Source organism: Podarcis tiliguerta (genome assembly GCF_965153285.1).
Source record: "Podarcis tiliguerta genome assembly, chromosome: 13".
NCBI lineage: Eukaryota > Metazoa > Chordata > Lepidosauria > Squamata > Lacertidae > Podarcis > Podarcis tiliguerta.
Window position 1 is genome coordinate 23,476,562 of NC_139546.1, and position 14,957 is coordinate 23,491,518.

A 14,957-nucleotide genomic window follows, 5' to 3' on the forward strand; every position below is an offset into this window, starting at 1 on the left:
TTTCTAATTATTTGTTTATGGCACAAGTGGAGAGTGGCCCCCGATGGTGGCATAGATACCTTCGACATATGACTCTGCAAACTTTTATGCTCTTACACTAATTTCTCTCGAGCACCTACACATTTTGCATGTGTAACAGCAACATCTTCTTTTTAAAAAAGTTTTTATTTGTTGTGTATTTTTTGCATTTTTTATTTTATTGAAGAATTGAGGGGAAGGGGTTACTAAAAGAGAGAGAGAATAGAAGAAGAAGGAAGGGATTCATGTGCTTTGTGGCCCTTCCTCAGCAGCCCTAGCAAATAGTGGTTTTCAAAGCCTTTTGTGCCTTTGTAAACTGGCCTAGTTTGATCTTCTTTTCCAAAGCTAAACATGCCTTTGCTGTTCTTTTCTCCCCCACCCCTTCATACTTTCCCTTTATGTGTCTTATATGGAGTGGCTGTGAGATAGAAAGAGGCGACATTTGTTGAATCAATTATGTATGATGTATTTGTGCCCCCTTGTCTCCAGCACAGTCCCCTTTCCTCCCAGGCACAACATGGCACGAGCTTAGTGTCATTCTCATCTTGCTTCTTATTCAGCATTTTGCACAGAGATACACCTCTGCTGGGAAAGAAAGATAAATGACCCAACTTATCTTAAATGTATCTTCCTTTACAAACATATTTCTGGCTATAATAACCTTTCATTCTTTTGCACACAGCTCCTCACATCCAGCACATCATCTGGTGAGTCAAAGCCTGTTGAGTGAATTTGCAATGGGTATTAAGGCTGACCTTAAGAGAGGACGTATTTCAGGACATAGTCACCTCCATCATAAGGTTTAATTACTGCCCCTTCCCCCAAATGTACGTATGTCCAAACGGTCCCTGGCGTCAGTTGCACATCACATCTACACCGTACATTTAAAGCACATTTAAATCCCTAGCCGACCATGATGCACCTCCCTGGGGGAGCTAGACTCTAATAATGCAGAAGCTAGCGGCAGGCATGAGTTTTTTGGATGCTGCTGAATTACAACAGTGGTGTATAGTGCTTAGGATTTGGGAGACCAGAGTTCAATTCCCACTCAGCTGTGAAGCTCACTGGGTGAACTTGGGCCGGTCACTGCCTTTCGGCCTAACCTACCTCACAGGGTTGTTGTGGGGATTAAACAAGGAGGCAGAGAACCATGTATGCCACCTTGAGTTCCTTGGAAGAAAAGGTGGGATCTCAAAGCAAAATAGATAGATAGATAGATAGATAGATAGATAGATAGATGATAGAAGCACATGTCTTCCCTCCAAGAATCCCAGCAACTGTACTTTGTTCAGGCTGCTGGGAATTGCAGCTGTGTTAGGGATAAACAATTCCCAGGATTCTTTGGGAGAGGCCATGTGCTTTTCATGCATGGTCTGAAAGTGTTTTGCTGCTTTTGTTTTGTGGGAAAAATGCAGCCACAGGGCCCCAACTCCCGACTTGGCTGCTGTTTGCCCCCGAAGGTGCTGTTTGGCCTTTAGATCGAGTTTCCTAATGGAAGGATTTGTGGCTTAAGCTGTCTGGTTTCTTTTTCCATTTTTGTGGTTTCAATAAATTTGTTGTTTCAAAATGGATAGAAATATGTATGATACAGTACATAAAGATATAACACAATATGTGAACCAATAAGGAAAAATGCCTCTGGTCACGTGTGTGGTGTTTTACCTTGCCACTAAGTAAGTTCAGCCTTGCCTATGTGGTTATTATGGAGCAGGGTTTCTTGGGCAGGGGGCAAAGTTTTCCAGCAGACTTTCTCTTTCCTCACCCCCCCCCTTTAGTAGGAATTAGCCAATCTTCTGTGATTGGGTGTTGCAACAGTGAAACAGGTTTGAAACTAGCTTTATATTGGTGGTGTAGACATGGATATTAACTGAGTGCACTCCAGGGTCCAACCCAGAATCACACAGGGGAGGGCCCTGGCTCAGCAGACATACTTCAAATTCAAAAGGTCCCTGGTTCAATCCCTGGCATCTCTAGGTGGGGCTAGGAGTGGCTCCCCACACAAATCTCTGGAGAGCTGCTGCCTGTCAATTGTATAGTGAGTTAGATATCAAATGGTCTGACTTGATACATGACAGCTTGCTTCCTATGTTCTTTGTCATGTGTTGAGCTGCTAATCATCAAGAGTCAGTTCATAGATTTGGCACCAGAGAAATCAAATCATGTTCATTCATTGCCAGCCTTGATTACCAACAACTGAACGTGTGAACTGCCTCCATCAAACAGCATCCTTTGATTTGAAAGTTCTGTCTGTGGTGTTATGTCTTTAACTGTCTGTTGACACATGCAAATGTTTCAGCCTGTGTGTGTGTGTGTGTGTGTGTGTGTAAATCAGACCCAGGTTTACAGTAATGAAACAACAAAACCAGCCTATTGGGTTTTCCGGTTGCTGCATATGTTTCATGTAATAAGACAGAATTTTCTCCTGCTGATCTCAGAATGACTGAACAGGCAATGCTGGGATGGAAACGACGAAAAGTCCAAAAGGAAAGGAGCAACAATTTGATCAATTATGCTAAGGTGGACACTGGGATTCCATCAGGTGCAAATGCTAGTTCCCTCCCAGCACTGCTGCTGCCTTTCCTCGCACAATAAACAGAAGAACAAGACTCCAGTGTGCGTTCGTGCCAGGAAATTGCATTATTCCATTTGACATCTCCTCGTCTGCTAGCTTCCAGCAGTGGCGGCTGCTGCTGCTTTTTACCAGGGTGCCCAATCTGTTGTAATACCATTAGCCGTGCTCCAGCAGCAGGGCAGGCAAAGGGGGTGGCCAAAGCTGATTTGATGCTGATTTAAATAACAATAAAGATTATTGGGGCTTTGCACAGACAAGTCTGCTGTTCTGCTTTTGGTCTGGCTATGCAAAAAGCCTCTGCTGGCTATAGCTGGAATGAGCAGAAAGCAGCAAAGCAAATGAGTCTCAAACTCGGGTTCTTCAGCACATGGCTGGATTCAGAACAGGGCAGGTAGTGCAACTGCAGCAGGACCCATGCAAAGGTGGGCAGACTCTGAGCTTTCATTTTTAAAAAGGGGGGAAAGTACCGTAAGTGGACATAGGATTGCCATCTTAACAAGCCCTACTAGAATTAAAGTTATGAAGCAAATTGTGTACATACCCTTCTAAGGTACCCAGACTTCTTTCACCTTTCAGTGTTTGTAGCCAGTAAGTGGAGCCAGAACGGATGAATGAGTGAGGTATTTGGACACAAGGCCTTAGGAATCCCTGGGGCCCTAAAGAGCTGCTTTCCCCCCTACTCTTTAGTGCACTTTTCTATAGTTCTAAAGACCTACTGGATTCCTCTTTTGCCCTCTCTTTCTTTCTAACATCCAAGATGCATCTTTCTTCTGGTGGTTTCATCTCAGATCAGGTAACTCCCTTCAAACTATTTTCTGCAAATGCTACTATACAACAAGTATCTGAGGTCCAGGGAGTAATTAAGAATTCACTCTGTAGTTAATTTACAATAGGATGGTCTACACGTCTACTCAGCAGTAAGTCTCTGTGTTTAGTGGGGTTTACTCCCAGGGAAGTGGGTACAGGATTGCAGCCTTGGCTTTCTTGTGAGGAAGGAGCAGAAAGTTCCTCCTCAACAGCAAAACCCCTGAGATAACTAACAGGGTTTTTAAACACTATAGAACATTTTTTATGTTATTAGTAGTAACTTAATTGTGCTAAAATTACTGTTTATGTTATACCACTCTTTTACAAAATAACGTTAACACACTGTGGGCTGCCTATGTTTAAGATCTGTTTGTTTTGCACTGGATATTGACACCCCTCACCATGAACCTTCTTGTTTCAGATCAGGCTTCATTCTGCCTTCCATTCTGCCTTCCATTCGTTCTCCTCCAGATGTTGTTGCACTTCAGCTCCCATCTTCCCTCACCAATGACCATGCTAGCTTGGGCTGATATGGTTGGAGTCCAACAACAGACGGAGAGGCACAGGTTTCCCATCCCTAAAGAACGAGCTGAGAGTAGCTGTCTAGGCTAGGTCCTAGACTAGAGTCTCAAGGAAGAAGAAGAGGAGGAATTTGGATTTGATATCCCGCCTTTCACTCCCTTTAAGGAGTCTCAAAGCGGCTAACATTCTCCTTTCCCTTCCTCCCCCACAACAAACACTCTGTGAGGTGAGTGGGGCTGAGAGACTTCAAAGAAGTGTGACTAGCCCAAGGTCACCCAGCAGCTGCATGTGGAGGAGCGGAGACATGAACCCGGTTTCTCAGATTACGAGACTACCGCTCTTAACCACTACACCACACTGGCTAGGGCTGGCCCAGGACAAAGCAGAAAATGATGCTTCACATAGACTCCTCCACCTCTGTGGCCCTTTGCCACCACCACCTCTGATTACAACTCATCTTCGCCCAGCTGCCACTACAACTTCTACCACCTGAGGATACCCAAGGAAGCCCCAGTGTGTTGAAGGTGGTGGGGGAGGAAAAAGGAGGCGGTGGGGGGTGATGGAGAAGGAGGCAGAGGAGTCATCTTCAGTGGTAGAGGAGGAGCTGGTGGCAGGGGGGTGGGGGAGGAGACAACAGCCAACAAGCACAGGAGGTGTCAAGTGATACACTCCTTGCAGGCCTGGATCTGCCACCCCTCCCATCTGTCCTGAGCCTGCTGCCTGAGGCAGCTACCTCACCAAGCCTTATGGGAGGGCTGGCCCTGTTCAAGGCTTCTGGTTCAAGACCCAGGGTGTGATTTGGCATAGTTCTGTGGTCCAGAGAGTTGTCCAAAGTAAAAGCTTTTTCTTTTTTGCCCGTGCCATTGGCTGAGACCTGCAAAGTTGGAGGAAAGCTTAAATGTATGACAAGAATCCCTTCAGCTTTTTTAATATTATTATTATCATCATCTCTGTGCTCTGCAGAAATTGAAGTCTGAATGCATAAACTAACCTCCTGCATATTTAAAGATCTCCACATTGATCGATGAGGGCAGCAATTACCCGGCACATCTCTCTCCAAAGGATAGCTTGGGCGAGACAAACAATGTGCCGTGCGCTATAATGCCGTTGCAGATTAATAGCATGAAGCGCTGCTTTGAAATTGACAAGTTGCAGCAAGCTGTTTTGGAAGCGGCTGTAGGGGGGGGGGAGCTTCAGGCGGTGTGCCTGGCTCTTGATGGCTCTGTAAGAGAGAGACCTACCCAGTTCTACATCCCTGGGATGAGAGGGTCATGCATGTTGGGACATGCTCAATACACTATCTTCTCCAGGTGCCCAGTTAAACCATCTAAGCTAACTGAAGTGGCTGAGTGGGCAATAAAGGCAGGGAAGAGTCCCCAGAGCCTACCTCTTTAGGGCTGCATTCTGAGCCAATTGAAGTTTCCCAGTTGTTTTCAAAGACACCCCCAAATAGAGCATATGGGGGTCTCCAGTGGCAGGCAGGAATATATCCATGCTTACAGAACATACAATGGAGTTACATGTGTGTATTTTGCAACAGTTTATACTTTGTGTCTTGTTGAAATCACAACAGTGCTTTGCTGGCTTTCAATTGGTTTCTGATTCAGAGTTCTGGCTGCAACCTTAATTGCTCTAAGTAGGCTAGGCCTAGGAGTTCATTGCATTCTGTTAATTACGAGTTTGGGTTTTTAGATGTTTGTTCTTGGCAGCATCCAGTAATGAAGGAGGAAGAATATGAGTATACTGAGAATGTGACTGGAGATTATAATTAAAGCTCTGAGAATTACTAGAATCCGTTTCTTATGGATGAAGGTGTGAATACAAAGGAGATGCAAAGGGACGCGGGTGGCGCTGTGGTCTAAACCACTGAGCCTCTTGGGCTTACTGATCAGAAGGTCGGCGGTTTGAATCCCTGTGACGGGGTGAGCTCCCCGCTCCTGCCCCAGCTCCTGCCAACCTAGCAGTTCGAAAGCAGGCCAGTGCAAGTAGATAAATAGTTACCGCTGTGGCAGGAAGGTAAACGGCATTTCTGTGTGCTCTGGTTTCCATCACAGTGTTCCATTGCACCAGAAGCGCTTTAGTCATGCTGGCCACATGACCCAGAAAGCTGTCTGTGGACAAACGCCGGCTCCCTTGGCCTGAAAGCGAGATGAATACCGCAACCCCATAGTTGCCTTTGACTGGACTTAACTGTCCAGGGGTCCTTTACCTTTTTACCTTTACAAAGGAGATGCTATAAGGACTGCTTTCTCCCATATTAACCTGCTTGTATAGTAAGATCTTCCCCAGAGGCCTAACTCAATGTTTCTGTCTCTCTTCCTAAACTCACCCCCATTAGCTGACATATGATGAATGAGAAGTTAACTCAGGGCAGAGCATTTTCAGCTGTAGTACCAAGATTAGATTGTGGAACTCTTTTCACTGGGACTTTTGCTCTGTTTCCTTCTTGCTGATGGTTGAGGGATTGGGCATGTTTAGCCTGGCGAAGAGAGAACTAAGAGGTAATATGCAAATAATTGAAGGGCTGTCACATGGAAGATGGAGCCAGATTATTTTCTGCTGCTCTGGAGGATAGGACTTGAACCAATAGATTCAAAATTCACGAAAGGAGATTACAGCTAAACATTGGGAAGAACTTTCTGATGATAAGAGCTGTTTGACAGTGGAATGGAATACCCCAGAAGGTGATGGATTCTCCTTCATTGGAGGTTTTTAAACCGAGGTTGGATGGCTATCTGTCAGGGGTTATTTAGCTGTGATTCCTGCATTGCAAGGGGGTTGGGCTAGATGAGCCTTGGGGGTCCTTTCCAACTCTGCGATTCTATTATTCTGTGATTTCAGCATCAGGCAAGACTTGTTTTAATTCAGCTAGCTTATGAGGATATGCAAGACAAATTACTGTTCAGTGGTTCTGCTAGTTTTCTGATGATTAATTTATTATGACTGCTATTTTGTATTTTTAAGCTGTAGTAATCTTTCTCTTATTCGTTTTACAAGAACCGTATCAATGTATAGTGTGGATCTTTATTATCTTAATTGCTAATCACTTTGGGGAAGGATGGAATAGAAACACGTTAATTAATGAATAAACCTAGTTTGGTCAGTCAATATCATGGCATTTTTCCAGCAGATAGTCCAAGAATGAGAGAATGATTTACCCATGGCCCATATTGTGCCTCAATAGCAGAATGTGAAGTTGAAGGCAAAGCATCCTGGCTGGCTGGCTGGCTCCTAGTGCGTTTTATGCTTCTCTGTGAGAAGAGTTAAGAGCATTTAGTGTTTTCCGCCATCCATAATTCTGTGAATGTTTTAGGGAGGATTTTCTGACAGGACTATCAGTCCTTCAAGCAGGTCTGGGGGACCTGTGACCCTTGAGATGTTGCTAGACTACAACTTCCATCATCCCTGACCATTGGCCATGTTGGATGGAGCTGGTGGGAGCTCAGTCCAGAAACATCTGGAGGGCCGCAGTTTCCTCAGCCCTACTTAAAGACTGACTCTTGATTTTGTTTTGCTCCAGCTGCTAGCATATCCATTGACAATAGCTCAAAAGATGGTAGCTGAAGACGCTGCACTGTTCTGTAACCATATTTTTATTATTGGCTCAACATTAGCTGATGTAGGACAAGATTAGGTCAAGGGCCACATTCCATACCAGGCAACCTTCATGGGCCACATGGCTATGGTGGCCATGTGACTACTATAGGCAGAGCAACAGATGCAGGTTTTATCTTTGCGCAGGAGTCTGGTTCCGACACATGCTCACACACCTCTCTCTATTCTCCAACCAAGCAATCAGGAGGCATTTATCAGGGTTCAAGGAAACATTCCAGCCAGACAAAAAAGAAAAAAAAAGGGGGGGGGGAGGGGTGAAACAGGACCTGTGGGGAGAGAGTGTGGGGTGGGTGAAGTCCCCAGACTTTAGAGAGCTGCATTTGAGCCCCAGGCCTGAGGTTCCTCAACTCTGGTGTAGGAATATTGAGGCACTGGATTTCTGCAGAACTCTTAATTTCACAGGATGGAAAGGCAGCAGTTCCCCAGTGTACACAGAGCAAGCTGTGTTGAGAAGAGCATTTTCATTGATGATAATGGGATAGTTACAAAGCTGGAAATGTTTATATAGTTTATAATGGGCTTTTTGCAGAGCGACTGAAAACATTTGCACTGCTGACAAAGGGCATTTCCCCAGACATTCTTCATTCCCAAGCAGGTGTTTGAGATGGCTGCAGTAACACATGATCTTGATTTAAATTCATGTCAGTTGGATTTAGAAAGGTGATGGGTTTTAATTCTAAGCACAGCCTCAGCAGGAGCCGGGAGCAGGTGTGTGTGATAGGGCTAAAATGCCCTGGGAAAATGTTTTAGCTGGGCATTTAGATGCAGGGAATTTAAAAGTCCTCACCACCACTCCACTTTTAAGTCTTAGCATGGAATGAGTTTTTGGTGGCTCAGATACAGGGATGCTTGGTTTCCATGGTGACAGATCAGGGATGCTGACCAGGGATACAGAACTGGAGCAGCTTAACAATTGGGTTTTGATTGAAAACAGGATTAGCTAATTCACAAGGCCTTCAGAGCGCTATGGTTCCCACCAGTTCCAGACATGGCTTGAGGGGTGACTGGCTCCCCCACATAGCATTAGAAAACTCTGAATAGTTTTTCGCTTTACACTAAGGGGATTTTCACACATTGCAGTGCAGTAAACTTGGGAGTGTATATACTGAGTGATGCAGCCTTTCCCAAATCTATGAAGAGTGAACCTGTATGATTTATGTGTTTTTAAACGTATTGTTTATATGTGCAATCTTAGGCAAGCAAGTAGCAAAATGTAGTGTAAATAAGTCGCATGGTAAAAATGGGGAGGGTGCCTCTAGACTGTTAGTATTTTGCAGAAGGGATTCAAGTACACATCAGTAATTTAGATATGCACAATTAAAGTGGATTAAAGTGCTGTGTCACCCAAGCACAAGAAACCTACCGTATTTTTCGCCCTATAGGACGCACTTTTTCCCCTCCAAAAATGTAGGGGAAATCTGTGTGCGTCCTATGGGGCGAATACAGGCTTTCGCTGAAGCTTGGAGAGCGAGAGGGGTCGGTGCGCACCGACCCCTCTCGCTCTCCAGGCTTCAGGAAGCTATCAGCAAGCCTGGGGAGCCCGGCGCGCAGGGCGCCCTGAAGCAGAGCGCCCCGCGCGCCAGGCAGACATTGGCCAGCCCCACAAGCTCGGGGGACAGCGGGGAGGCGGAGCGCCGCCATACTGCTGTTCCCCAACCTGGTTTTGGGGGGGAAATAAAGGAATTTTTTCCCCCTTTATTTCCCCCCAAAAAAACTAGGTGCGTCCTATGGGACGGAGCATCCTATGGGACGAAAAATACAGTACTTAAGAAAAGAAAACCCAGATTTTATGCAACTTGGAATGTTATGGGGAAATGCACTGAAATGTGACTGGAATGATTAATAAGACGACGCATTGGCACCCCTCAAGTAAATTGGGAAGAATACTCATTGTTGAATAACCTCTCTGTAAACAAATCAGACAAAGATAGAGTGTAGTCTAACCATTGCATAAACTGAGTAAGCAAATTAGAAAAAACTGTTCAGCAACCTTTCTGACTGTAGCTTGGCTCACTCGCTTAAGCTGTTCATATTTATGTCCTTGAAATGCAGCAGTCAACTTTTGTATGCAGAACATCTTGCTGAGGAATGCATCAGGGTGCAGTTTGAGTGCCTAGACTTCATCAGAAGGGTTGGTGGTTCCTCACACTCTTTGCATTTATTCTGCATTTTGGCTTGCTTGCTTGAATCAGGCATGCCAGCTGAAAGGAAGCTCCATGTAAAGAGGCAATATACCCCTTGCAGACAAATGAGGAGGCCTGTTTGTGAGCTTCCCAGTAGCTTGCCACAGTTAGCCACAAAATACTGGACTGGTGGACCTTTGGTTTCATCCAACAAGGCAGTCTTCCCATTCTTATTGGCCACTTTTTGTTTTAAACAGATGACTAGCTAATAGCTCAAGATGGGTAGCTGATGTTATCTCAGGGGCTGTGGGAGATCTCCCTGGAACTTGATGTAATGGTCCGGTCTACGGGTGATTGAAGTCCCAGCTGAGGACATTGGGACCGGGGGCAAGATGGTGGTGTGGGAGCATGAATGAGAGTCCAAAAGCCAGGGATCCGAGGGTCAGGAAGCAGGGAGTCATGAAGTCAAGGGTCTGAGGGTCGAGAAGCAAGGAGTCAAGAAGCCGAGGTCCGAGGATCAGGAAGCAAGAACCCCAAGGCAGGAAGCATGTTGCTGTGGCAAAGAGCCATAGGTAAATGCTGACCTTATATCCCTTCCTGGCTCTAGCCACCAGGTGCTGTGAGTTACCAAGTGGCCTCACCTGTGTGGCCGCACCTTGCCTCTTCAGAACAAACTTAGGAAGGCCCCAGTTCTGCGAAGCCCTACTGGTCACAGGGCCTGGCTCCTGCACACACTCTTGACACTTGAAAGCCATCAGCTTTGGGAAGGTTACTCATCTGTCTCCTCTAACTTAGGGGAGGGCCTGATCTAGGGCTCATGTGGAAAGCATTGAGGCGTCACTCCTGGAGAATGTAAGTTGTTCTTTTCTCACTACCATAAAGCAGCATGCTCAGCACACAAGCCTGGAAGACCTTCATCTTGGTATTGGTTATTAGCATCACATTTCCAGACACCTTATTGGAGAGGCAAGCCATTTCTGTAACTCCTTGCCAGTATGCTTGTCCAGCTCAGCGTTGATGGAGAGGTTGCTGATTATGGCGGAGCCCAGGTAGACGAAATCGTCACCTCAAGCATGTGGTCACCAATGCTAATATGTGGAGTGCTGACTGACATGGTGACCCAGGACCCAGGATGTTTGTTTTCGTCAGGCTCATAAGATCAATCTCCATTCCGGCTTGGGCAAAATGGTTGATGAGACTCTGTAGAGCTTCCTTGCACAATCAGGACTGCGTCATCTGCAAACATCATCTCTGCAGTTCTTAATTTAAGGGATGGGGACACGTAGCAGTTGCCTTCCCAGATATTGAAAGAGTTAAACTTTCTTTATGACTCCTGCTCCCTTAAGGAGGGCCCTGCTGGATCAGGCTAGTGGCCTATCAAGTCCAGCATCTTGTTCTCACAGTGTCCAATCAGATGCCCATGGCACAGCAGATGACCTGAGCACAGTAGCACTTTCCCCACTTCCAATTCCCAACAACTGGTACACACAGCCATACATCCTCTGCCACTGGAGGTAGGACGTAGCCTTTGCCCATGTGATAGTACCAGGTAGTTTGCTGAACTTCTGCCATTCTGATCCTAGGAGAAGGGATGGCTCCTTTTGTGCCAGAATGGCCAAGGTTGGTGGCATATCATGTCTCTCCGCCACCCCCTCAAAAACTTGCCCAACAGCCTTTCAAATGGGAAAAATCATCCCTTGGTCATCTTGGGTTCAGGGATGGGAGAATGGAGAAGGAGAAAGAGGTAGCAGGTAGGATGTCTATAAAAACCAGCCAGTTGAACACCTTTGGTTGGGAATTGCCACATGAGCACAGCTTTGGTGACAGCAGCAGAAAGCCATAGCCTATGTATGTTGCAGAGTTGTGTGATGTGGCAAAGGCAGCAGTGGTACATGTAGACCAAGAAAGTGGTACCTTAAAGGAGTGTGGGGTGAGGATTGTCTTGAATATCGGGCAGTTTTCAGGTCAGCTGCTGAGAAGATCTCGCACATCTGTGGAGCAGGGCTGATGGTGATCCACAGTGACAGCCTTGCTTGTTTGCCCGTGGCACAGTCAGCGAGCCAGACTGAGGAGATGCGACAGCCCAGCTCCTTTTGCCGATCCGGTGTGCCCCCCTCCCCATTTCACTCCATGTATGCAACTGTTTGGCCAATAAGAAATGCAGCAAGCGAATGAGGTTGAGAGCCTGAACCTTATCACGATCTGCGTATGCAGGCATATATGCAAAAAAGCAGGGCTATTCAACATTGTTGATTCAATACAAGTCATCTGGAATTCTTTACATGAGCTGGAAATCCTGGAGTATTTTGGTTATATCTCCTTGCTGGGATCATTCTCATGACACTGTGTACTTGCAGTGAATCATAAATTTTCTTCTTCTCTGCTTCTCCAAGGTAATAATTCCTGTTATTTCCATAGTGGCTTATCTTCTAAGGTTGACCAAATATCCAGGGGCACTTATCCTCACTTTCCATTTTATTCTAGCTTCCAGCTGAGTTAAGGGATTGTTATTTCAAGGCAATTGCTGTGAAACATGAAACAAGGACACAGAGCACCTAAACTGTTGCTACCATTGCTACCTCGCTGCTTATTCTTTTCTTAAAGGGTCCTTAGAAAACTCTGGCTCCATCAGGAATCAGGATCTTGAAACATCCTATTGGAGAAGGTGATTGAGCAACAATTTGGAAGGCACGTGCACACACACACACACACACACACACACACACAGTGTGTATCCTGTTTGTTCTTTCACTTGCAATCCTAGCAATCTAAATCCTATGCAAATCCACAGAGAGAGATTTTACTATCCAGTCAGTAGAGACAAAGCAAAATATCAAAATGAGAACGAATTTTCCAATTCTAAAAGTCACAATTGATTTTTTAAAAATAGAAATATCTGGTAGAACTCATAGTTTGGAGCCAAAATTTGAATTTGTTACAACTCAGTTCCTGCAAAATCAGGACGCTTGCGCCCTTTGTTCAAAACCTAAATCCCAGTGCCAGCATTGAATTTGAACTCAGCTATGAATTTACAAGGCTCCCATTCCATTTCTTGGGCCTCAGGATTTATGTTATTACAAATCTAAGTCTGCAGCAGCAAGGCACAGATTCCAGTGACAGATGTGCTTTCTATAACAATTCCCATTTATTGCTGCAGTCCTCCCTGCCCAACATAAGTTTATGTGGGCATTATCAGCTGTTCCTCTTCTTGGCAGCTTCCAGATTTGGTTTGAGGTAGCTGTCAGTCCAAACACCCCATATCTAGTCCTTCCTTAGGACTGAGCAGATGGAGGGGGAGAGGTTATCCCAAGGACTTAGCAGCAGGAAGTCAACAGCATCACTCAGTGCACCAGATTTTTTTTGTGTGTGCGCGCGGGAGGAGGGGGAGAGATATGCTTTACTTCTGTTCTCCACTAGATGGCAGAAAGGGACCAGAGAACAACTGAAGAGGTTTATAAAAGTTTGCTAAGGGTTACTGGGAACTGTAAGTATTTCAGGGGTAAGCTATAGTGCTCAGAATTTTTTGAGGGGTAGCTTGGGTTTCGAATATGCTTTAAACCTATAGTGTGTGCACATACAGAACTGTAGAGAGAGAGAACCTGGGACATGTCATATGTGATGTAAATGGCAATGCTAACAGAAAGCCCACCTAGGGTGGCAGTTTTGCATGTCTTCTCTTGGCTTATTTTCATTATCCACAAGGATATTTCTAAAGGGGAGGATTTTACATGTTTTAGCAACATGTCTCCTTTTGCAGAGCCAACCATGGCATTGCTGGGAGCTTGGGAGGGTAGGCTATATGCCTCAGCATGGGGATACAGAGAGAAGCCCAGATGTGGGTCTGGAAGTGCAATATCCAGCACAGAGTAGCAGAGGATAGAGGTTGGGTCAAGAATGCCGATTGCGGGTGTCGAATGTTTAGGAAAGTGCTCTTTGTCAGTAACATATTCAGTCACTTTGTACAAAGCCCATTATTGTTCCAGCTTTGTAACTAGCCCATGATCAGCAATAACAATGTTCTTCTCACTCCCTTGTTCTGTTTGTACCAGACTGCTGCTTCCATTCTGCTGGATGAGTATGAAACTCAAGAAGCCTGCTTCAGCTGGATCAATGAAAGTTATTTTACGTACTTCCTAGCCTTTAGGGTAAACACTGTTCATACTCAGCTGTGAAATTTACCAGGAGATATTGGTGGTCTCGGTCTAAGGCACTGGACAGGGTTGTTGTGAAATAACCTATAACTCCTTGATGGAAGACTGCATTATAAATGCATTAAATAAAGGTTAGGTCCGGGGGACTAGCATAACATGCACAGCACATTTTTGTCTGTTTTGTAAGCAGAGTGGTGCATTGATTGAAAATTGATTAATACACTAACCTGTCAGGAGATTTCATTACTAGTTACATAGTAGAGCATGCAGATATGTTTATCATTCACTGAAGCACGAAGTATTTGCATTCTCTGTATTCAATTTGTTTCAATTTGTGTTCAAAGCAGTGGGGATTTTTTAAAGTCTAATGGAAAGCATTTGCATGGAGAGGGTGAGAGAGGATGCATGAAGTACATCTGTAAATCTGGACAGTTGTTATTATGGTTATTTATTAAATTTATTTACCATTCTTTATCCAAAGATCACAGGGCAGTTTACAATATAATTAATGGAAACACAGGTGTAATTATCATGTATGATGTAATTTTCATGCCTTAAGCAAAACAAGTGCTTTCTATCTGAAATGTGTAAGATTTGAAGTGGTGCTCAGAAACCTGAAAATGTCAGTTACCTTTAAGTAACATGGTGAGTTACTAATTTTGTTTCTAAGCCCCTGTCGTGGTACACCATTATCCTACTTCGACTTTGAGCACATAAATCGGCTGAAGTCTTCTGTCACCTGCTTGCAAACCCCACCCTTGTATCCCACAGGCTGAGCATCTGTGACATCATGCATTTTTGACAGACGTTCCAATCAATGGATGAGCAGCAACAGACCTCTGTGCTGTGATGACACTGCTCTGGAATAAATGGAAAGTTGGTTTGGCTGGTGGGTTGGCGTGGAATCTCAAACTGAGTCGAGGAATAGGAGAGGCTGTGTGCTGCAAGGGTCTGGAAAGGAATGATAAAGGGAAGTGCTTCTGATCACATGCACAAAAAGTATTCTTTAGCCTTGGAGCCTTTTCCCAGTGGCTGGACCATGTGACGCACTAAAGAAAGTAAAGAGAAAAGCTAACAAACAAACTGAAACTGACACAGGATAAAAGAGGATGCCTTGGCTCCCCTTCGTTACATACACAGCCCAAAAGA

The 14,957-nt window shown here is 45.1% G+C and overlaps 1 protein-coding gene and 1 long non-coding RNA gene across 5 annotated transcripts in view; one reads left to right on the forward strand and one right to left on the reverse strand.

Moving 5' to 3' along the window:
- The window catches only part of LOC310662055, a 359,048-nt gene that overhangs the window by 148,876 nt on the left and 195,215 nt on the right, over nucleotides 1–14,957 (reverse strand). The gene's annotated exons all lie outside the window — the stretch shown is intronic.
- LOC310661949 (acid-sensing ion channel 2) overlaps nucleotides 1–14,957 on the forward strand; it is a 384,099-nt gene that overhangs the window by 64,564 nt on the left and 304,578 nt on the right. The window lies entirely within an intron of this gene.